The 23131-nt window shown below is 41.7% G+C and overlaps 1 protein-coding gene across 1 annotated transcript in view; it reads right to left on the bottom strand.

The window, feature by feature from the left end:
* Positions 1-23131, bottom strand: part of LOC147683102 (disintegrin and metalloproteinase domain-containing protein 28-like) — a 3314421-nt gene that overhangs the window by 132919 nt on the left and 3158371 nt on the right. The gene's annotated exons all lie outside the window — the stretch shown is intronic.

The raw sequence follows: 23131 nt of genomic DNA, 5'->3' as shown, positions 1-23131 counted from the left end.
TTTCCAAGGCCCCATGACCCACAGTATATCTGCCAACAAAATCCACCCTACTACAGAGCGCACGAAGCAGACAAAAAACCCCTTTGAATCGTGCAAAGCGTCCATGCCCAACTCTGCAGACCCCATGGACCCAGACACTGTAGAAGGCCAAGAGGAGGACTGGAAGGTGCTACTACTCAGCATGAAGAACAGTCTTACATCAAACGATACAAAAATCGATACCATGAACACGAGGCTTGACTCAGTGGTGCATAAACTAGAACAGCATGACCACAGGCTTAAGGACACGGAAACTAGGATCTCCGAATTTGAGGATGGGGCCGCAGAGAGCGGGTCTCACAAATGGACAGACTCCTCAAAATCATTGCTGACAAAAATGAGGATTTGGAGGCCTGCTCTAGGCAAAACAACGTGTGCATTCTTGGCCTAGCTGAGATGGCCAATACGGGCCGAATGGAGGACTTAATAGAAGAGCTTCTTGTGGACTTGTTTGGGAAGGAAACCTTCTCTACACACTTGATGGTAGAGAGACCCCAAAGATCCTTAAATGCACGCCCACCTCCGGGGGCACCTCTGTGCCCGGTGATAGTCTGATTCCTTAACTACCGAGATCGCGACATGGTGCTCCGCCTAGCCCGCGAGAAGAAGCAAGTCCATTATGAAAACACAACTCTTACCTTTTACCTGGACTTCACTCAAAATGGTACAAGAGGCACAGCACAAATATGCTAACGTAAAGAAGAAATTGCAAACCCAAGACATTCCGTATGCAATGTTATATCCAGCAAGACTTTGTATCACACACCACGGGAAGCAGCACATCTTCAGAATCCCCAACAAGCTGAGGACTATCTTAAATGCAACCGCCGACTGTCACCAATGGAGACGGCCACCCATTCACATTCCAGATCTCAATCTCCACTGCACCGGACTGATAAAGCTCTGCCTACGCTGTTGGATTGATGTTTTATCTTTCAAAGACCCCTAGAAGAACTCTATCCTGACTTTAGCCGGTCATTCCTTGTTGTCAAAGAGACTAAGGACAGTGGGCCACCCGGGAAGTCACCTTCCTCATGCGAACGCTGCCAGCCTGATGAAGGCTTGATAGCATGTGGGTGTAACACAGGAAGGGAAATTTGAAGTCGAGGGCCCCCAATGTTTTTCCCGTGTGGGTGATCCCCATATTCGTGTATTGTTAAAGGTTGTTTTAGTTTGTAGCTGAATGGGGTGGGAAAGTATGCCCGACAAGTTGGGGATGTCGGAGTGGGAGGGGGGAGGAATGTGAAGCCTTGCAATGCCTGCTCTTACTAAGGAACCTTGCTTTCAGCAAACCTATGCATTACGTGTTAGATTAAGTACTCAACATGGTAGACAATAGGGACAAACATAATAAGATACACTGTTTAACGTGGAACATCCGGGGCTTAAATAATCCACGCAAAAAGGGACAAGTTATAGGCTAGTTGGAGAGACATCATATACACATAACCCTATTGCAGGAGACCCACTCGGACACTGAGACCCCGCCTAAGTTCACGGCTAGATGGGCTTCCCACCAATTCTTTTCGTCCTATTCCACATACTCCAGGGGTGTCACATTCCTTATTAAGTGCAACACAGTTTTTGTTCTGGAAGGGACTGATGTCGACCCTCAAGGATGATATTGCCTGGTTTTGGGGGCGTCTAGCTGCACAGGATATTATGGTAGCAAACTACTATGGCCCCAATACTGATGATCCTCAGGCTCTAAATTTGCTTTGGAGTTAGATTCTGGTGCTTGGCTCCACTTACCTGTTATGGGGGGACGACTTTAACACCACCATGTCCCCAGAGATGGACAGATCCCATACCGCCACATTATATTACACGACTACCCAGAAACAACTAGTGGACCTTGTCTCCTATAATTATCTCCTGGACACATGGCGTAACATGCACCATGCAACGAAAGAGGGCATGCACTACTCTGCCGTCCACTCCTCATGGTCAAGGCTGGACTACTGGTTTCTATCATTGGGGATGTATGACGTTGCAACGCAAACTTTCACAACGCATACCATTACAACAAAACTTTTACAACGCAGGAGCCATTACAACACATGCCATTACAACGCATGCCATTACAACGTAGCTGCTATTACAATGCATGCCATTACAACGTAAGTATGGGTAAGTATTTTTTTTTAATTAATGGGAATGCAATAGTAGTGTAAGTGTTGGATAGTGTTGGGGTTAAAATTACTATTTTAACTCTAGGGGGGCGTAATTGTAGGGTAAGTGTTGGATGTTGTAGGCGTTAAAATTAAATTAAATACTTACCCCTACTTACGCTGTAATGGTATGCGTTGTAATAGCAGCTGCATTGTAATGAAATGCGTTGTAATGGCATGCGTTGTAATGGATCCTGCGTTGTAATAGTTTCATTGTAATGGTAGTGCGTTGTCATAGTTGCGTTGTAAAGGATGTTTCCCATCATTGGGAGGACACGGTTACTCACCTGGCCCGTATGTATTCAGAACATTCACCTGTTAAATTGGTATTAAACATCCGGTAGAACCATCACCTTATGCGCGGTGGCACCGTAACCCCATGCACCTTCTAGACAAGGCCTTTAGAACCGAATTAGACCAATAATTCCAAGATTTTTTTGCACGCAATGTGGCCTCTGTGACCAGCCTCACCACGATCAGAGGATCAGAGGCTAGTATATCTCTAACTAAGGGAAACTAAAAGACATACGAAGGGATCTACACCGGTTAGAAACAGACATCAAAACATTGGAACGGGACCATGTTGGTACAGGGGAGGAGGGGGAGACCTGGGCCAAGCTGCAAGATAAACTGACTGAATATAAAACTGTTGCGGAGCACAAATGTAAATTCCCGGTGCAAAAACCATATAGCGAGTTTATAAGGGGAGGGGGATCGCCCGGGGAAGGTCCTGGCGAACCTGGTTTGCCCTCCCAAGTTCTCCAACTATATAGACAAAATCCATGACTCGGATGGGGAGATTCACAGAAACCTCACAGATCAATTACACACCTTTGTGCAATACTAGAAAGCACTATACACCTCACAAAGGGCAGCTGCTTGACCTCCCTCAGTACTTTGCAGATACTGCCTTGGCTTGGCTAGGCAATACCCAACGCGAATTTCTGAGTGCCGAATTGGAATAAGACAAGATCACTACAGCTATTATGCAGATGAAATCGGTGCGCACACCAGGGTCGGATGGCCTCCTTCCAGAATTCTACAAGACATACTTGTCGCAACTAGCCCCCATACTGAAAGAGGTCTTCTACGGGGCCAGGGAGGAAGGCTGTCTTCCAAGCACAGTGAGAGAGGCCCAGATAGTTTCATTACTAAAACCAGACAAGCCCACAACCCGATGTGAATCCTATCGACCCCTATCACTACTAAACTGTGACACCAAAATACTATTAAAGGTCCTCTCTAACTGTCTCAACCTTTTGATGGAACGCTTAGTCCTACCGGACCAATCTAGCTTTATCTCCTATCGCGCAACAACCCATAACCTTGGAACACTCCTCACCGTGCTACACAATATAGATCCCAATAGCTCTACGGTGGCGGTGTTCCTTGATGCCACTAAGGCATTCGGCTCGGTGGAGTGGAATTATCTTTTCGGAACCTTGCGCTATATGGGAATGCCCCAGCTTTCCTGGGATGGGTGGAACTGTTTTACCGGCAACCGACTGCCACTGTGCTTCTAAATGGCGCCCGATCCTCTAGTTTCCCCCTTTCTAGGGGTATGTGACAGGGTTGCCCCTTTTCCCCCATATTATTAGCCCTAGTCATAGATCCCCTCACCACGAAAATTCGGGAACATCACAAAGAACAAGCACTAGAATACCCATCTAGACAGCTTTTAGTCATGCTATGCGTGGATGATGTTAAGTTGTACATTAAAAACCCACAGGAGAATCTGAACCCTGTCTTGCGGGAAATTACTACATTTGGGGTCATTTCAGGCATAAATATTAATTGGGCCAAAACAGCAGTATTCCCACTCACCAGTGTGACTAGGCTGCACCAATTGGATTACCCATTAGTTTGGAAATGCAAAGTGGTTAAATATCTTGGTATCCGAGTTGCTAAGGATTGGGACGAGATGATTCATACTGATTACGGAGTCACAATAGATCAAGTCACGCACCTCAGTACCAGGTGGCTGTCTCTGCCTCCCTCTATGGCTGGGAGGATTTCATTAGTCAAAATGATTGTTTTACCCAAATTTCTTTATCTTTTACTAATATCCAGTACAACCCTGGGAGATTTTTTTTAGGATGCTGAAAAAGCAAATAACTTGTCTAATATGGAGAGGCAAACAGGCGAGACTCAAAATAACCACACTGATGCTGCCATACTCACAAGGGGGTTTGAAGTCCGTAATTATGAATTTTATTACTAATGCCCTCAGGTGCATTTTGCAGTGTATTGGTTTAACCTGCCTCCCTTTATGCCACACCTGGCATTAGAGGATGGATACATGGCCCATACTCCCCCTTCGGGGTACTTGTTCACCCAGGGCAGGGACCGTGATCGAGACCTTTCACAGTAGACTGTACTAACATGGCCTGGAGAAAGATAACAGTCAGAAAGGGTGTCCCCATGATGTTTCTCCTAGGATGCCCCTAGTATATCACCCATCCCTTCAGGTCACCTAATAAGGGCAATGCCATCAGATGTTAGGCAAACTAAAATACACCACATGGGGGGACCTTTATATAGATTGAACTTTCGCTCTAGAGACCAATTTTTCGGCACCCATGACCCTACCACAATGGACCTCTTCATTTTCATTAGTCTCAGGCGGAGTGTGAAAGCTGCCACACCATCATACCCCTCAGAACCCTTTACATTGCCACCACTTCACACGATTATACACACGGAACTCTCTAGACAAGTCACCTTGCTCCTTTGTAATCACGTTCAAAAGGCCCCGACATCTTACACCCTGAATGCCCGAACAGAATGGTGACGATTCTCAGCTTCTCTTCTCTCTTTCCTCTGCAGAAAGTGACAATCCGTCCACCTTAAAACTAGGATTGGGAAAGATTGCAGGGTGGATGCAAGAAAACTTTCTTAAACAGAACGGTGATAAGACCGAGTTAATTGTCCTAGGGAAAAATAAAGAACTGTGGGGACCCCAACATTGGCCATCTGAAATGGGCACTCCCCCGGTTCCGGCTATGCAGGCCCGAAATTTAGGTGTCATTGTTGATGACTCCCTGAACATGCACCAGCAAGCTGTGAAGACATCGGCCACTTGCTTCGCAATATTCAAATAGCTCAAAAAGATCTGCTGGATGCTACCCGAATCCACTAAGAAAACGGTCATCAACGCCTAATAACATCCAGGCTTGACTATGGCAATGTGCTATATTTGGGGGCAAAAAAGGCAACGATCCACAGATTGCAGACAGTGCAAAACGCGGCGGCGAGACTGTTACGGAAAATCCCTATTTCCTCATCAACCTCCAAATATATTCAGGAGTTACACTGGTTGAGAATAGAGAACCGGATTAAATTTAAATCCCTGTGCTTTATGCATACGATCTCCACTAAAAATGACCCTAAGTACTTACAAAAGCTAGTCCGTCCCTATTATCCCTCCCAGACTCTTCGATCTGCAACAGCTAATCACTTTGTGATCCCCAAAATAAAATTATCACGCATGGGTGGAAAATCCTTTGCATTTCTTGGACCTTCACTATGGAATGCTATGCCACACGCAATACGTAATGAGGTGAGTTGAATGAAATTCAGAAAAGCCTTAAAAACCTGGCTGTTCAACATCTGAAAATGCCGTGTCCTGTAACATGCCACTGAATCACTAGCGCCGGGAAACACTTTGTTGGGTAGCTGTTGCGCTATATAAGTGAAATAAATAAATAAATAAATAATAGCAAGAACCTAGAAACACCTTTGACAGATGACCAGTGGGAATTCAACTGCAAGCAGACAGAGGCCCTCACACCTAGCAGTCGCCTGAGGCTCATTCATTATAAGTTTCTACACAGATTATATTATACCACGGCGAAAATTAAAAAATTTAAGCTAAGGGAGGAAGAAAAACTGCGCGATGCGGGAGGGAGGGGGTGGATTTTTTTCACCTTGCCTGGCAGTGCCTGCCGATACATGATTTTTGGCTACAGGTGTTCGAGGGCATTTCACGTGTGCAGACATGCAGTTATTGCCAACCCACAAATAGCACAGTTTGGAGGCACACAAGATATAGACTCTGCATATATAAAATTCCTCGCATTGGGATTCCTCATAGCCGGATCCATGTTAAAATATCGATATCAAAAATATCGATGAAAAAAATATCGATGTAAAAATATCAATAACAAAAATATCGCCTCCCTATACTTAAAAAGGTAAGTACAGTAATATCGACTCAAAAATATTGATGTAAAAAATATAGATGTAAAAAATATCGACTTTAAAAAATAGCATAACTTAAATTAAATTAATTAAATATTATTATTATTATTAACAAAGTAAATTAATTTTAATATATTGTAACTAATTATAACAAATAAACTAAATTTAATTAATATAAACACAGTGTGCATATACATATATTTACTTAAATACATTTTATTAACTATTATCTTTTTTAATGTATAAACTTTATTCATTATGTAAAAATAAAATAAAACATATATAAATAATTAAAAATAAATACAAATATTATTAATTTATTCTTTATTTAATGAACACATTAAACTATTAAAAAAATACATACATTTAATAACAAAATAAAAACATTAATAGTTAAAACATTACATAGCGGAGGGTAAAAATTACTATTCCCACTCCAGTGAGTGCAACAGTAGGGAAAGCGCTGGATAGCGTAGGGGTAAAAATTACTATTCCCACTCAAGAGAGTGCAACAGTAGGGAAAGCGCGGGATAGCCTAGGTGTAAAAATTACTATTCCTACACCAGAGAGTGCAACAGTAGGGAAAGCGCTGTATAGCGTAGGGGTAAAAATTACTATTCCCACTCCAGAGAGTGCAACAGTAGGGAAAGCGCTGGATAGCGGAGGGGTAAAAATTACTATTCCTACTCCAGTGAGTGCAACAGTAAGGAACGCTCTGGATAGCGTAGGGGTACAAATTACTATTCCCACTCCGGTGAGTGCCAGTAGCGAAAGCGCTGGATTGTGTAGGGGCAAAACTTACTATTCCCACTCCAGAGAGTGCAATAGTAGGGAAAGTGCTGGATAGCGTAGGGGTAAAAATTACTATTCCCACTCCAGTGAGTGCAACAGTAAGGAAAGCGCTGGATAGCGTAGGGGTAAAATGTACTATTGCCACTTCAGTCAGTGCAACAGTCGGGAAGGCACTGGATAGCGGAGGGGTAAAAATTACTATTCCCATTCCAGTGAGTGCAACAGTAGGGAAAGCGCAGGATCCCAAAACAATAAAAAATATAAATATCAACATTTTTAATACATTTAATTTCTAATGTTAACATAATTAATATATACATATAGATATATTATTATTAACAAAAATAAAAACATAATTATTTAACACTATAAAATCCACCACAAATACCTAAAATTAATTGCACAATTAAATGTAATATTTACTAATTAATTAATGAACATTAATTTTTAATTAATTAAACAATTAATTACTTACCAGCTTTCACACCATTTACACATATATACACCACAACACACACCTAAAATTAATTACACAATTACAATAAATAATTACTAAATATTTAATAGAAATTCATTTTAAACTATTTAATATTTAATCAATAAAAAATTAATTACTTACCACCCTTCACACCATTTACATATATAAACACCACAACACTCATATAAAATAAACTCAACAATTAACATGCTTAATTATTAATTAACGAATTGAAATTAACTAACATCTAATTATTAAACTATAATTAATTAATGAATTAACGCATTAATCAATACATTATTTTACATAATTAAATACTTCCCACCCTATTCCCTTATAAACCCACAACCCGCTACGGAACTAATAACGCAAAATGAAACTTAAAATAAATTAATAAGTAGAAAAATTCTAAAACATATAATAAAATGACAAACAATTCTTATTAAAAACACTAAAATACTTAACATTATTAAACATCGATATGTTAGTAAACTATATTTTTGTAAACAATATTTATTACAACAATATTTTTGTAATCAATATTACTTACCTGTCAGTCAATATTCTTGTCATCTATATTTTTGTGGTCGATATTTCTCCCAAACGATATTTCTGCAGTTATATTTTTGTTCCACGATATTTCCCCATCGATATTTCTGCTCTGCACCCTCATAGCCAAGCACAGAGTGGCATGTAGGTGGGGACGAGGGTGCGCCCCTAAATTTACAGGATGGATACAAGACTTCACTACCTGGCAGGAACAATCGCTCTGTTATGCAGAGTTGCTTCCAATCATGTCAAGACCAAAAGACATATGGGGTCTCCTTTCTATGGAGACTGCTCCGGAGCCGGAGCCGGACCCGGAAGGGGTGGAGAGGCATGGGACAGCTGTGACTGACCCTTCACTTGAGGGGCGATGTACCATTCATCCCCCTCTCCTGGGGGGAGGACGGATTTCGGGCACCTGAAAGGTGGGCTTGCAGGGGAGTATAACAAGGATCATACTGGAAATAGAAGTTATTATGGTCTCTCCGCTTGTCAAATGTTATACCTGTTCCCCAAAGACCGGACGACTACTATTAGTATTGTGAAGCATAGACCTCTATACAAAGGGCTAGGATGTGATGACCTATATTTTAATAATGTACAGCACAGGCTATCAAGGCTGGGGAGGGAGTTTTTTTTTACTTGTTCCCCAGGCTGGGGTATGTACGGCAAATACTGAAACTATACTCATAATGATACGTTTTTAATGGAATTATTTGTAATATCAATAAAGACAATTTACAAAAAAAAAGTATTCCTTCTGCTTCATTTTACAATCAAGATTGAGTAGTGGGAATATGGCAAGCCACCCTCGATATTAAACAGGACGAAGAGCAAAAGCCCAACTACTGCGCTCAGTGGGGCAGCTGGTGTGGTCTGCTCTCTGCAGCAGCCAATAAAAGATCACGCTGTTCTTCAAAACTGGCCTATGTAGAATTGTTTGGGTCAAACATCACCATACGATGTAGGCTGACAAGTAAACATGATTTATTTCAATCAAGCTACATTCCACCCAGAGGGTTTGTTTGGACTCCAGTTTCAAATTTCAAGAACATTAAGACGCCCTCTCATGTGGAGTGACAGCCTTTGAATGAATTAAAAAATTACAGGGCTAACTTTGTTTTCCTGAATGTACCATCAGTGGGCGTCATGAATCTGCAACACAAACCCTGTTAAAATCTTTCACGTTCTGACACAGAAAAATGTATTTAAGACGGCTTGGGAGTACGTAGTTCCGTGAATAGTCTGCACCGTGTCCTCAGCCACAATGTCTGATCGGCAGTGCTTAGTCCATGGCGGGTACCCCAGGGGCACCTGAAACGCATAGTGCATTGACTGTGGTGGGTGCCCAAGGGGTGCCTGAATGTTTTGCGAGATCGAGTATCCCCAGCAAGTAAAGTGGAAGTGTGGGAGTATGATTGTGCATCAAGGATGGTGACTCATGAGCGCTGTAAAGATCCTTTAATTGAATAGCCACACAGAACTTTGTGTTCTTAGGGGTTTATTGCCTTATGTGCCTGACAACCGGCAGATAAGCCGCCTTGGTACGGGAGATGACTAAGTGTAATACAAGCAGGGAACAAATAAAACAAGACTTCAACAAGCCCAATCCCCCTTAAAAGGAATCCCAAAACGAAACAAATATCCAACCAAAAGAAATCCCAACTGCTGTAAACAAAAAAGTCTAAAAAGGCTGAATAAGTACAGTCAACAGAACAGGAGGATCAGAGAGTGGGGCAGTACTGACACAATTGTGGCATTAAGAGGAGATGGGATGGCGGAAATATATATTTACATGTGAGCAGCTTTGCCTCCGGAGCTGCACACAGGCAAACAGTAACAGACCATAAAATCAAGAAAAAAGTAGTCCCCAAAGAATACATAAAGAGCCATAGCAGAATGAAACAGTACTTAGTTCCTGCTGCATGGAAGGATCAAAGAGGAAATAGGAGAAACAAGGAGGTAGGGCTGACCAGTAGTAATCAAGGTTTTTTAAATAACTCTGAAACAAACAAATCAAAAGCAGGGGGATGGCTTTCAGCCAACAAGAGTAATTACAACAGGTCTTGAATATTCAACCTAAAACTGGGGGCTATATGTCCCCAGGTGCTATCATCCTATTTTACTTATCAACAGCACTATTAAAATCATCGAAAGAGCCATTTACGACTTCGTGGTCAGATGAAGAGCTGATCGGGACAGTCCTTCCCCTTTTCAAATGGTTTTTCTGCCAAAATTAGGCATTAATGAACAGTGTCTGAACCTGGTTTTGTCAATTTCCATATATGCTAAGGCCAGGTGCTCCCCTATTTGCCAGGCTTTTACTGATTTGTCCAATGCCTTTGATTCAGTGAAAAGAACCAAACTTTGGCTAATGTTGCTGGATCAAGGAATGGACCCGTCCTTGGCAAAGTTTCTGCATTCAGAACACACAGATCTCTCAGCTAGAACCTGTTTAAATTCTTATGGTGAAATCTCTTCTGATTTTCCCTTGAAGAGCGGAGTGCGGCAGGGGTACATGTTGGCTCCCCTAATATTTATTTGATTAATTAATAGTTTAAAAACCCACTTAGCTTCTTATCATTCAGATATACTTAGACTAGCAGGCAGTCCGATTCTCGTATTACTTTATACTGATAACGCGGTATTGCTAGTCCTCACCCCAAATGCACTGAGATATCAGGTGGACTGTTTTGCTTCTTTTATGCAAAATTATGTCTTGAGGGCTGGGCAAATTAAGGCAAAATAAAATCAGTATTAACTGACACAAATTAACAAGTTTTTATAACTTTTGTTTTCTAGGTTAACCTTCTGCTCGTCAGAGCCATGGTATCCCTATCTTGCTCAAGCCAACCTCAAATGTAGTAAAACTGTTAGAACCTTCTGTAACCTTAATAGACCGGAACTTAGGGGGACTGTTCTACCACTATTGAAGGCATATAATGTATATATCTCTCAGTGTATTAGTGCAGCTACCTATGGTGCAGGAGTTTGGGGTTTTAACAAATTTTGTTCCTAACAGGCTGAAGAAAATAGCTTTTTGCGGCGGTTGCTGAGCTTGCCACCGTCGACTTTGAGTTAAATCAAGGATTTATAGTGGACAAGGTACATCTGGCACCACTTCTATTACGGGTTAGCATTTGGACAAACACAGCAGCTAAGTTATGCAAGGATATTATACTTGACTGTCTAACATTGGACAAGGCCTATTCTATATCATGGTTAAGCTATGTACTGGACACTATAGGAACCCTGGGTCTATCCTCTTGGTTCATTGAACTTAGTTGTATTTCCCAAAACGCAAAGGTGGAGGTGAACACATAATTCAAGGAGCTTTGTACAGAAACAAGAATGAAACATTAGTTATCTAAACCCTCTGACTCAAACTACTGCAGTCTCTTATTTACAGGTGAACCCCTTATGTATTTATCTTTAGAACTGACAAGTTAAAAGTTAGACTCAAATGGAAACATAGTATCTACTTTTCCCTGTGACAGTCAGTCTGCACAATCACTTTTGCACTTTTCTTTTGAAAATTGCATAGCTTAGCACGAAAACACTTTCTGACACCTTTGTTACATAAGCCCGGATTCTATTGGTGTAGAGTTTAAGTTCACCTGAAATTGATTACTGTGTCTGTGCCTTTCTGAAAGCAGTGATTTGGAATAAGAAAACTAGGATAGGATAATCTTGTGAATTATATATGTGACGTGGGTTAGCAGGTGGCATCAAAGTGAGGTGTTTGGTCTAATTTTGGGGGTTAATAGGAGCATATAGCGGACCGCATTAGAGGTTTATGTTATCTCTCCTTCTCACTTCTTTTCTTCAAGCCCGTTTTGCTGCTGTTACCTGCTGCCTGCTAGAACTTTGGGGGTAGAGGAGGCCGGGACTACCTGTCCCATCCCCCCTGCACCGTTGCCGCCATCGTCATCCTGCCAGCGCCCAGAGGCGCTTAAAGAGGGGAGTGGGCGACCGCAGGGCTGGAAGCCCGTTTTGCTGCTGTTACCTGCTGCCTGCTAGAACCTTGGAGGTAGAGGAGCTCGGGACTACCTGTCCCATTCCCCCTGCACCGTTGGTTCAATTGTCATCCTGCCAGCACCCGGAGGTACTTAAAGAGGGGAGCGGGCTGACGCAGCGCAGGACACATGCAGGCTTGCCTGGGCCGCGCCTTCAGTGGCAGGAAGAGGCGGGGCCGGCCAGGTCTCTTGGCCCCTCGTCTTTGGACATCTACCTGTTTGCTTCTTCGGCTTGCTCCTGCATTAGTAAGATATGAGAAAAACAAGGACCCCCTGGGTAGTGGTTACTTAAGACTCCTAGGGCAGGATAAATAAAATGTATGTAAAAAATTCATAGGCAATCTTAGTAGTAGACAACAAGTTATTTGGACCCAATGGTAACTAGGAACAGGCAAACAATTAAAAGATAAAATCATTGATTAAAGACAAACATGTTTTTAATATACTTAATAAAAATCATATAAAGAACTGAAATTGTTCACGTTATATGACAGTACAATAAAATTATATGCAATTAATACATCAAATAACACAATGTACAGTCTTTATACATAAATAAAAAGACACCATCTAATAATCAGCGGTGTCCACAAACAGAATGAAGAGAAATTACTCTATTTCTCTTCATCGTACTCTATAAAGACTGTACATTGTGTTATTTGATGTATTAATTGCATATAATTTTATTGTACTGTCATATAACTTGAACAATTTCAGTTCTTTATATGATTTTTATTAAGTGTATTAAAAACATGTTTGTCTTTAATCAATGATTTTATCTTTTAATTGTTTGCCTGTTCCTAGTTACCATTGGGTCCAAATAACTTGTTGTCTACTACTAAGATTGCCTAGGAAATTTTTACATACATCCTGCATTAGTAAGCACATTTTTATATTCAATTAATTCAAGTGACATGCCGTCAAATTCAAAAACACGGGGGTAAGGTGGCTACGCCAAGATCCATGTCTAATTCCACACTGGACTGCTTTTTACTGCGAGCGGCAAATGCTATTGATATGGAGATTGAGGTTGCTGACGGCAGCTTTCAGTGGGAGGAGGCCCGGCTGGTTCGGTCACCGACCCAGACTCGATGGAAGTCCGGGCCAGTGAAATGATTGAACTTAGCCAAACAAATTCTGAACACCTGAGTAGCTATGTGGCTCCATCTCCCGCTAAGCAGCCCTGCACAAAACCCCTAATATTGGCAGTACGTGATACGGCTAGGAAAACGAAGAATAAAGTACAACATACGGAGCCCACAAGGTGCACATGGACTAGGTCAAAGAGACAGTCTCAGGTCACTTGCTCAGAAGCTCCGGTATCACAGTCACAAGGACCAGCCACTGAGAATGGCACTAATTTGTTTTCTCCAATTCAGCCAGTAGCTATTTCTCAGCCACTGACTGTGGAGTTAATATCTTTGATAGAAGAAACGATTTCTAGAATTGTTGTCTGATTATAACTAGATTAGATAAGCTGGAGTCTATTGTAACACTTATGCATACTATGGTTAGGGATTTAAGTATAGGGGCAGGGGCAAAATGGAACTCATTGGATGGAGATTCTGCTCAAGGGGGATTTTAAACCATCAATAAGGGACAGTTGTTAAATTCAACACTCAACCACCCTGTCCTGCAGATATTGCTCTCCCTAGAAACCCAGCCAATACAGTAGATCAGAAGCACCAAGGGGCTGCAAACAATAGTCAAGTGGCAAATATACACAAATCCTCAAATTAAACTAAGCACGGTCCATCATCCACAGTTACTACTGGAAACGATGCATGCACAAACCAATGAACACGCTCATTATTGTCCCACTAAAATTGGCCCAATACATCGTGATGATAAAGTGACCCTGCATCTCTCACCAATGTGCTGCCCCTATGTAACCATTCTCACCAATGTTCCCACTCTGCAGGAAAATCAAATTGAATAACAATCTCAATTAAAAACTAAAACCTGCTATTGGCTTCAGCAGAATCCAAATTTTCTAAACTCTGACCATCAAGATATTTTATTTGTGAGACCAGTCAGGTGGGTGGGCCCGTTACGCAAGTTATTACCTGGAGAATGTATTGTAATAAATTGCAGATCCCCAAATATCGCTAGTCGGCTGTTGGGATGGGAGTCCCACTTAAATACCCAGAGGCTGGGCAAAGTGATTGCCATTTGGTCACTTGGCTTCTTTTACAGGCACCTTGGAAATAGTGAGTGGAACACTCTGGCCAATGATGTGGCCTATGCAACGACTCCCACATACCAGCAGGCCCCCCTTTGGAAATTAGAAATACGTATCATCTCCTGAGTATTCTGTATTCTCAAGATTGAGTATCCAGAGCACCCTTATCCCAGGCAGAATATTTATTTGCTATACAGTCTGTTGTCACATCTTTTCCATGTATCAATAGTGATCCCGGTTTAAATGAACCTGCAACAAATAGTAATCATCTCAGTTCCCAACAAATGCCCAGGGGTCTCATCAACAACTTTGGGCTCACACAGGAATCCTTAGACAATTCCAAGGATTTGAATATTTTATCCTGGAATGTAGCCGGTATTAAGACCAAGATAATCAACCCTGACTGGTGTAAGCTAACAGACGGGTATCATCTGTGCTTCCTGCAGGAAACCTGGGCAGTTGGACGTGTCCATAGGATAGGCTATACCACATATAGTATTAAAGCTAAACAGTCAGCAGCAGGTCGCCCAGCAGGTGGCCTTATAATCTGGGTTAAAACGTGTTGGCATGCAAAATTAAGGTTTTAAATATTGATGCAAATGAGATACTTGGGCTAGAACTATCACTGGGTAAGGAGAATGTGCAAGTTAGACTTTTTAACATTTATAACCGGGTGATTAGCCCACATAGACCTTCAGGGACAATAACAACTCTGTCTAACTACCTTGACTCAGCCTTGGGGAGCTATCAACTGATAATCACCGGAGAGTTTAATACAACTTTTGAACCTGTTGATTACATACATCTCAGATGAGGATACAGCCAGGGGGATCGCTAAACTTAAGATACCACCTATCAAGAAATGCACTAGTGTGGGCCAACAAGTTTTGTCACTCACTATTGCATATGGGGTTAGAGCCTGTAACGGCCGGACACACTCCGATAAAGGAGCGTGTCATACATTCAAGAGGGGGGGCCTCCAAGACTTGGATCAACTATACTTTTGTCAATCTAGATCTTTATCCTAGTTTCAAAGACATGGTTATCCTAATCCGGGAAGATAGCGATCATAACGCTCTGTCTCTCACGTTGACTGGTCTAGCCTCATTGTATGGTTCCCTTAGGAGTAAGAGCACTCCGGTCATTACTACAAATAACAATAGAAGAGTTAAGTGGCCTCTTATTTTAGTTGATCCAACTCTACTCCCCAGAATATACACAGAGGTGGAGCAGACTCTTAATAGACCTGAGTATTCCCTACCATAGGGCCAGAAGCCGTTACGACCACTTTTTAAAAATTGATCACAAATATAAGACCTCTTTTTTATAAAAACTGTATTCGAACAAAGCGGAAAACAGCCCCCTGGTTTAAGGAAGCCTGTAAAAAATCTAGGGATGACTTATTTGAGGCAGTGAAATGGAAGTCTCCTATAGACGTAAAAAGTTGCAGAAAGTCTTATAATTGGCACAAAATAGGGCAAAAAGGGACTGGGAGTCAGAAAAGTGGAGTCTGCTCTCAGATGCTGCGAAACTTAAGAACAGCCAACTCTTTTGGCACCTTCTGTCGAGGGGGTCACCAAATCTAAAAAGGGAAACAGACTTCCTCATCCAGCCCCAGGTGTAGGAGGATTATTTTGGGGATTTATTTGCAGGTCAGGGGCTCCTTTATGTCTCTGGCACATACATGTACTCTCAGGATTTTGGAATATCTGATGAAGACAATACAACAGTAGACAAAACCATCTTGGCCATAAATTTGTTGCAGAGCATATTAATTCACCCAATGCACTTCGGTCAGATTTCGACCTTCTTCAGGGGTATCTACAATGATTAAAAAATGTACATCAATCACACACAATTTAAGTGAAATTCAAATCAATAAAAACCCTGTGTCCTATCTACATAACCGTGTCTGCACACCGCACTACTTAAATAAGTGAACATACATATCCTAAAACATAATGCCTACTGTTCAACATTTCTCCAAGCAATTCCTCCTTTGTGCACCCAAGAGAAACCTCCCCAACTAATAAAATAAAAAAAAATAAAAAAAATGCTAAATAATCTTGATGCCACTCTTGTTCTAGCCTATGTCGCCAGTAAATAACCCCTCAGCATATCACCCATTACCCCAAAGATTCAAGCATGAATACGAAACCACCCTCATTCACTCGAGTTTGTTGTTTTTAATCCAAATAACCGCCGTCAGTTGGGGAGGTTTATCTTGGGTGCACAAAGGAGGAATTGATTGGAGAAAAGTTGAACAGTAGGCATTAAGGGGCACATGCATCATTGTAGGAATTTGCATTTCCTAAATTGCAAAAATTAAGGAATCGCAATTTAGGAATTGCAAAATCCTATGCATCATGAAATCCTAAAATGTTTTAGGATTTCTTAATTTTCAGAATTTGCGATTCCTTAATTGCGAATCGCAATTAAGGAATGGCATTACATTGATTCCTATGGGCCTAGAGGCCCATAGGAATCAATGCCGTTTTGCATTTCTTTTATTTGGAATTTGCAATTTGTTGATGCATTGCAAGGGTGCAGAGGGGGGTCCAAAGGACCCCCCCTGCACCCCTGAAATGTATTTTAAAGTGCATGTTTCACACACACACATGTCCTAAAGACATGTGTGTCTGTAACATGACACTTTCCAAAATGCATTTTTGTGCTTTTTTAAAGAATTTCGCAAATTAACACGACGGTCCACCTCTCGTTAATTAGCACTTCCTATTTCGAAATTCGCATTTTTTTAAAAAATTGATGCATTGCATTTAAGGAATCGCACAAATGCGATTCCTTAAATGCATTTGCATTTTTAGGAAATGCTAAAAAAGCGAATTTTGAATAATTGTTTCATGCATCCAAAAACGTATTTAGGAAGTGCAAACGGCCAAATTTACCGATTTGCACCATTTGCACTTCCTAAATAGGTTGATGCATGTGCCCCTATGTTTTAGGATATGTATGTTCACTTATTTAACCCCTTCCATGCTGATGACGAACCCCAGCCGTCATGCACTACGGTGCTCGTGTGCTGATGACGGCTGGGGTTCGTCACGGCCCGCCCCTGTTCGTGCTGTTTACAGCACACCAGGGGAATTGCGGCCTCATGGAAAGGGTTAAGTAGTGTGGTGTACAGACAGTGTTATATAGATAGGACACTGGGTTTTTATTGATTTGAATTTCACTTAAATTGTGTGTGATTGATGTACATTTTTTAATCATTGTAGAAACCCCTGAAGAAATCGAGATCGAAATCTGACCGAAATGCATTGGGTGAATTAATATGTATTGGAGGACGGAGTTCAATTACGTGCCTGAGAATAGGCCCGGATGGGCAATTCCTGTGTAATTTAAATGCGTGAAAAATGTGAACTTCTTTTCTTTGACGTGACAATGGTTGAAAATGGAAATAAATATTGGATGAACTTTGGCTATACTACGGAGTACGTGTAAAAATTGTTTAAAAAATGTGTATCCAGCTGTGCAACTCTTCTGGGACACGAATCTTGAGTGTCTCAACTTCGTAGTGAACTCTTACCCATTGCGCGTTTGGAACGGAGCGCATAAAGAGGGAATGCACATGGACTATGATAAAAGGATTACGATTTAGAACTTTTGCAAACCAAGATGTGCTTCAGACTTTCTTCAATTGTCTGACTTACAGGCTTTAGACTTTCTTCAATTGTCTGACTTACAGGCAGGTTTCATGGCCTCCACAAGCACCACTGACCATGTCTATAGATGCCTCCTGCTACTATGGAAGGAAGTAACCATCAGAAGAGGTCATTTATAAGTGGTGTTTGTGGATTTAAAAACGGCCTTTGACTCAATAGACCTGTCCCAACTTTGACTAGCATTGAGCGAATTAGGACTACCACCCTACATACTCAGAATTGTGATTCGGCTACACCACGACACCTATGCTAAGGTTAGGTGGAATACCGATGGCAGCCTAACCAATAACATACTGGTTCGGAAAGGCGTGCGCCAAGGTTGTGTCCTTGCCCCAAGATTATTTACCCTCTATATCAATGGTCTAAATGGTGAACTTTATAATTGTAGCGGTGATCCCCCAAAATTGGCAGGTAGAGTAGTGCCATGTCTGCTATTTGCAGACAACACACTGCTTATTGGTAGAACACCTCAAGGAATTCAAAACCTCTTAAATAAATGCGCTAAGGTCTGCAAAGAAAAGGGCCTAGAAACAAACTGCTCCAAAACCAAATATATGTCCTTTAATCCCTATAAATCTAGTAAAGCCAAACTTGCTTTGGGTACACAAGTTTTGGAGCAAGTAAAGTCTTTTGACTACCTGAGAGTACGCATTAGCCATAGGCTGGCATGGAATGCGCAGCTGGTAAAGAGCATTTTTGACCCTCCAGCATGTAGATTGTGCCTAGGTACGTAGGGCAAGGGCCTCCCCTACCGGCCCATTTCACCTATCCTAGAACTGCATAGGGCAAAAGGTCTAGGAGCGGCTCTATATGAGTCTTTATCAACCTGCCAGTGAACACACCACTTCTGCCACTAAGACTAGATCTTGGCCTAAAATCCATCAAACACTTTTCCATTCTCTGGGCTCTTTTATTCGAGATAAGGGTTTGGACAAGTAACACCAATATCCCACTGAAGGAAGCCATGGTTGAGCTGATAGCCTTGTACATGCAATCAGGTCGAATCAAGTGGTTCAACAAGATCAAGACCTGGTTTTTAAAAATAGAGTTGGGGCAGCTCTGGGAGGAACATGGGACCATTACTAAATCTATGGTCCCACTTGTTAAAAAATAGGTTTTGGGGACTTGAGCACTTTCTCTGTCCATCCTATGCTGATTTTAGAAGAACCTGGATAGCTCCTGCTTGTCTTATGCTTTCTATTAGGTGTCATTCTGAAGCTATACGCATTTTTTAATCTGATACTACACGCTGGTTAGTGTTTGCTATTTCGAGATCCTGCTATTTGCCTAGTGGAGGAGGTCAAAATGTGTTAACCAGTCTTTCAACATTGCTGTGCCTATTTAGCTCAATCTGTCTCAATAGATGATTCTGCCTATTGTGTTTTTACAGGACTTATAACCTTGTTTTTAATGGATATTTCTATGAACATTCTTTTAATGTAATATTAATTGTTTTTATTCTGATGTACTGCTTTTTATGATGTAAATGATCATATTTTTGATCGAATAAATAATGATAATAATAATAATATTTTTTTCAAACCTCTGCCAATTTCCTACACAAGTGTATTGTTGCATTAAAATTTGATTGTGGTTTGTACTTTTTGCTCTTCATAAGTAAGGCTATTTGATGTAATGTGGAGTTTTTACAGTCTGTTTATGCACATATATTTTTTAACTGTTCTTAATCTAATGTAAGATTATCTTTCAATTTTTTTGAAGACCGTGGATATTGTAATATTTTTATGTGAATATGGTCTATTTCAATCCGATTAGATAACGATATTGAATTGAATTGTAGTAAAAACAATTAATCCATTCAGGAGATATGAGTGAAAAAGGTATATTGGCAGACACTTTCAATTCGGGTGTAAACAGCACTTCTGCCAATTTTCATGCTTTTACCTATAACATGTACTGTTCATTCTAAAGGGACGATATATCTTGTGCACTACACATGCCTGATAGACTGCTATATTTTAACAGAATCACTCAAAATAAAGATACTTTGGCCCTCATTAGGATGGCGGGCAGACTTTGCTCGCCCGCCACCCTCACGGTACTTGGGACCGCACGCCATAAGGACGGGAGTCCCATGGAGGGTATTAGGATGCGCCCGCTGGGCAGTGCTCTCAGCACTGCCCGCCACAATGCCAAAAATGCATGTATTTTTGCATTTGTCACCCCGAGTGGGATGGGTATGCTCAGACGTGAGTCCCATGCTCTCCACACCACTGGAGTCAAGCTATCCCGGCTGAAGACGGCTGATAGCCAGAAACTGGTCCTAGGATGCTTGATTCCGGTCCAGGAAAGACATGGCTTGGCAGTTCGGGCTGGACTGTTCCCATGAGGCACAGGGTCGAGGCTGATTTGCATATGGCCATGTCTGAACTGGAGTGGTGTGGAGTGCAAAAAAACGATGGATTTAGGCACAGATCTCTGTACTGGGGTGAATGTATGACATTGTTTTGCATTCTGTCCATCAACTGTTATTTTTGCATTTGTCACCCCGAGTGGGATGGGTATGCTCAGACGTGAGTCCCATGCTCTCCACACCACTGGAGTCAAGCTATCCTGGCTGAAGACGGCTGATAGCCAGAAACCGGTCCTAGGATGCTTGATTCCGGTCCAAGAAAGACATGGCTTGGCAGTTCGGGCTGGACTATTCCCATGAGGCACAGAGTCGAGGCTGATTTGCATATGGCCATGTCTGAACTGGGGTGGTGTGGAGTGCAAAAAAATGATGGATTTAGGCCCAGATCTCTGTACTGGGGTGAATGTATGACATTGTTCTGCATTCTGTCCATCAACTGTTATTTTTGCATTTGCATACACAAAGCGGCAGGCACCGTCAAAGCGGCAGGCACCGCACGGAGCCTGCCGCATTGTGCATGCAAATGTAGGGGGATACCACAGGTACCCCCCATGTGCACCCTCCACCTCGCCTTCACCATGGGGTCCAACAGGGGGCCTCTGAAGTGAAGAACGCCTGCCTTTCAGTGGCGGCATTGCCGCCACGGAAATGCATCTGTTTCAGCCCATTGTAAGGCGGCCGCAGCCATTGAAAAGCGGCCGCGCTCCCCCCGTCATGGTAATATGGTGGGGGGGATATGGCTGGCGGGCGGACCAGGATGTCGGACGGATCGCCACCGCCAGCATGGCAGTGGCGATCTGCCCGACATCCTAATGGGCCCCTTTGTGTTTAGAATGCAGAAACACCCAGTACTCCGAGCACCGACAGATGCTGTCAATATATTCAAATAATCATGTGACAAAACTGATTGAGGGAAAACTGAAACAAACTTGTTCATACAATATAAGCACCATTATGGTCCATGGATACAATCTGATTGAAAGAATAAAAAGTTTGAGACAGCATTTTAAAAAAACAAGTCACCAAGAAGAAGAAAACTGTATAATTTAGAGATTGGCTTGCATTAGTTTTTTTATCATTTCACCTCTTGAACTAGAGTGTGACTACAGGATGGCACCAGGCACCAGATATGCATGATGCCAGAATAACCCTACCCTATGGTAAGAAGTATGTCTGTGATTCCTCACTTTAACTCAATTCATGAACAATGCTTTTTCTCTCCCTTACTCACTCTACAACAACCCCCCTCTTGATTTTAAGTGATACACACCGTTTCTTACATGTGATTTCTGGGAGGTGTGTGTTTAATAATGGTTAAGGAATATTTTCACAAATCACTAGACCTAATGATATAAGCAGTCCTTTTAATAATCAAGAAATATAGGTTCTATAACTCCTATATCAAGATGTAATAGACCAATTGTTTTTTACCAGGTAGCCTAAAGTTCACTATGACAATTTGTTTTTTTCTATCCTCATGTATCATCCACAGATGGATTATAATCTCAAGTGAGAAGTTTAGGCCTCATATACACACACAGATTGAATGTGTCGTTTTTACAGGCAGGGACACAATTCTAGCCCTGAAGAAGGCCCCAGATAAGTGTGGACTCAATGTGAGGGATGGAACATGTCAGGTACATGATGTTAAGGATAATATTTGTACCACTCCTTGGAATATCTGGTGTTTGGTTGAGGAAATACAGGGTATGTTCGAATGGTGTATCACATTGAGGCACCCAGTCATTTGATGGATGGATTATGGAAATCCTCATCTCTTCTTTATTAAAAAATGCTTTAAATAGTATCAGACACTGGTAAATACTCTGGCCATACCTCAGTCCATTGTAATTGTGCACACACTGTCACCTCAGTTTGGAGCATAGTCCAGGCTGATTTGGATATGGCTGGATCCAAAGTGAGGCGGAATGGTTGGCAAAAAATGATGGATTAGGATGCAGCCTGATTAATTGCCAGTGACTGGGGAACAATTCACACATTCAATCCATTTCCTTGTTTTATGCCCTAAGTGTGATGGGTATGCCCAGACGTGGGTCCAGTGCTCACTGGAGCCAATCTATATTTGGCTGATGAGTCTTGGATTGCTTATGTTCTGGTTCAATGAGGATCTGATCTGGCAGTTTGGGCTGGACGGTTTCCATTGGAGCAGAATGATTTGCATATGAATGGGCCCAAACCTGACATGGTGGGTGAAGAACAATGGATTTAGGTGCAATCTAGGAATTGCCAGTGGGTAAGATGCAATCAAGCTTTTCATCCCTCACCTTGTTATTGATGGCCAAAAACACAGATCATGTATTGTTTAAGATTTTAGATAATCTGGAGGAAATTCTTGAATGTTGTATGTTATTAAGGTTTTTGGTACGCGCTTAGTAACTATGTGAAAATGTGATCAGAAGGGAGAGAACCCATGGTTTTGAATAGCACTGAGCATTAGCTACTTATGGACTGTAAGTAGTCGCCCTCTAGATTTGTAGAAGACATCAATATCACTGGATATTTTGATTTTTTTCAACCCCACTGTAGAAAATTGACTCTGTTCTTATGATATATGATATATTGTTTTGTGATAATATGAAATGTTGTGTTTTGTACAGAGGTTCCGCAATTCAACCAGGTTCAAAATCAA

Source organism: Lissotriton vulgaris, chromosome 11, assembly GCF_964263255.1.
Source record: "Lissotriton vulgaris chromosome 11, aLisVul1.2, whole genome shotgun sequence".
Classification (NCBI taxonomy): domain Eukaryota; kingdom Metazoa; phylum Chordata; class Amphibia; order Caudata; family Salamandridae; genus Lissotriton; species Lissotriton vulgaris.
This window is presented reverse-complemented; position numbering and strand designations above follow the sequence as displayed.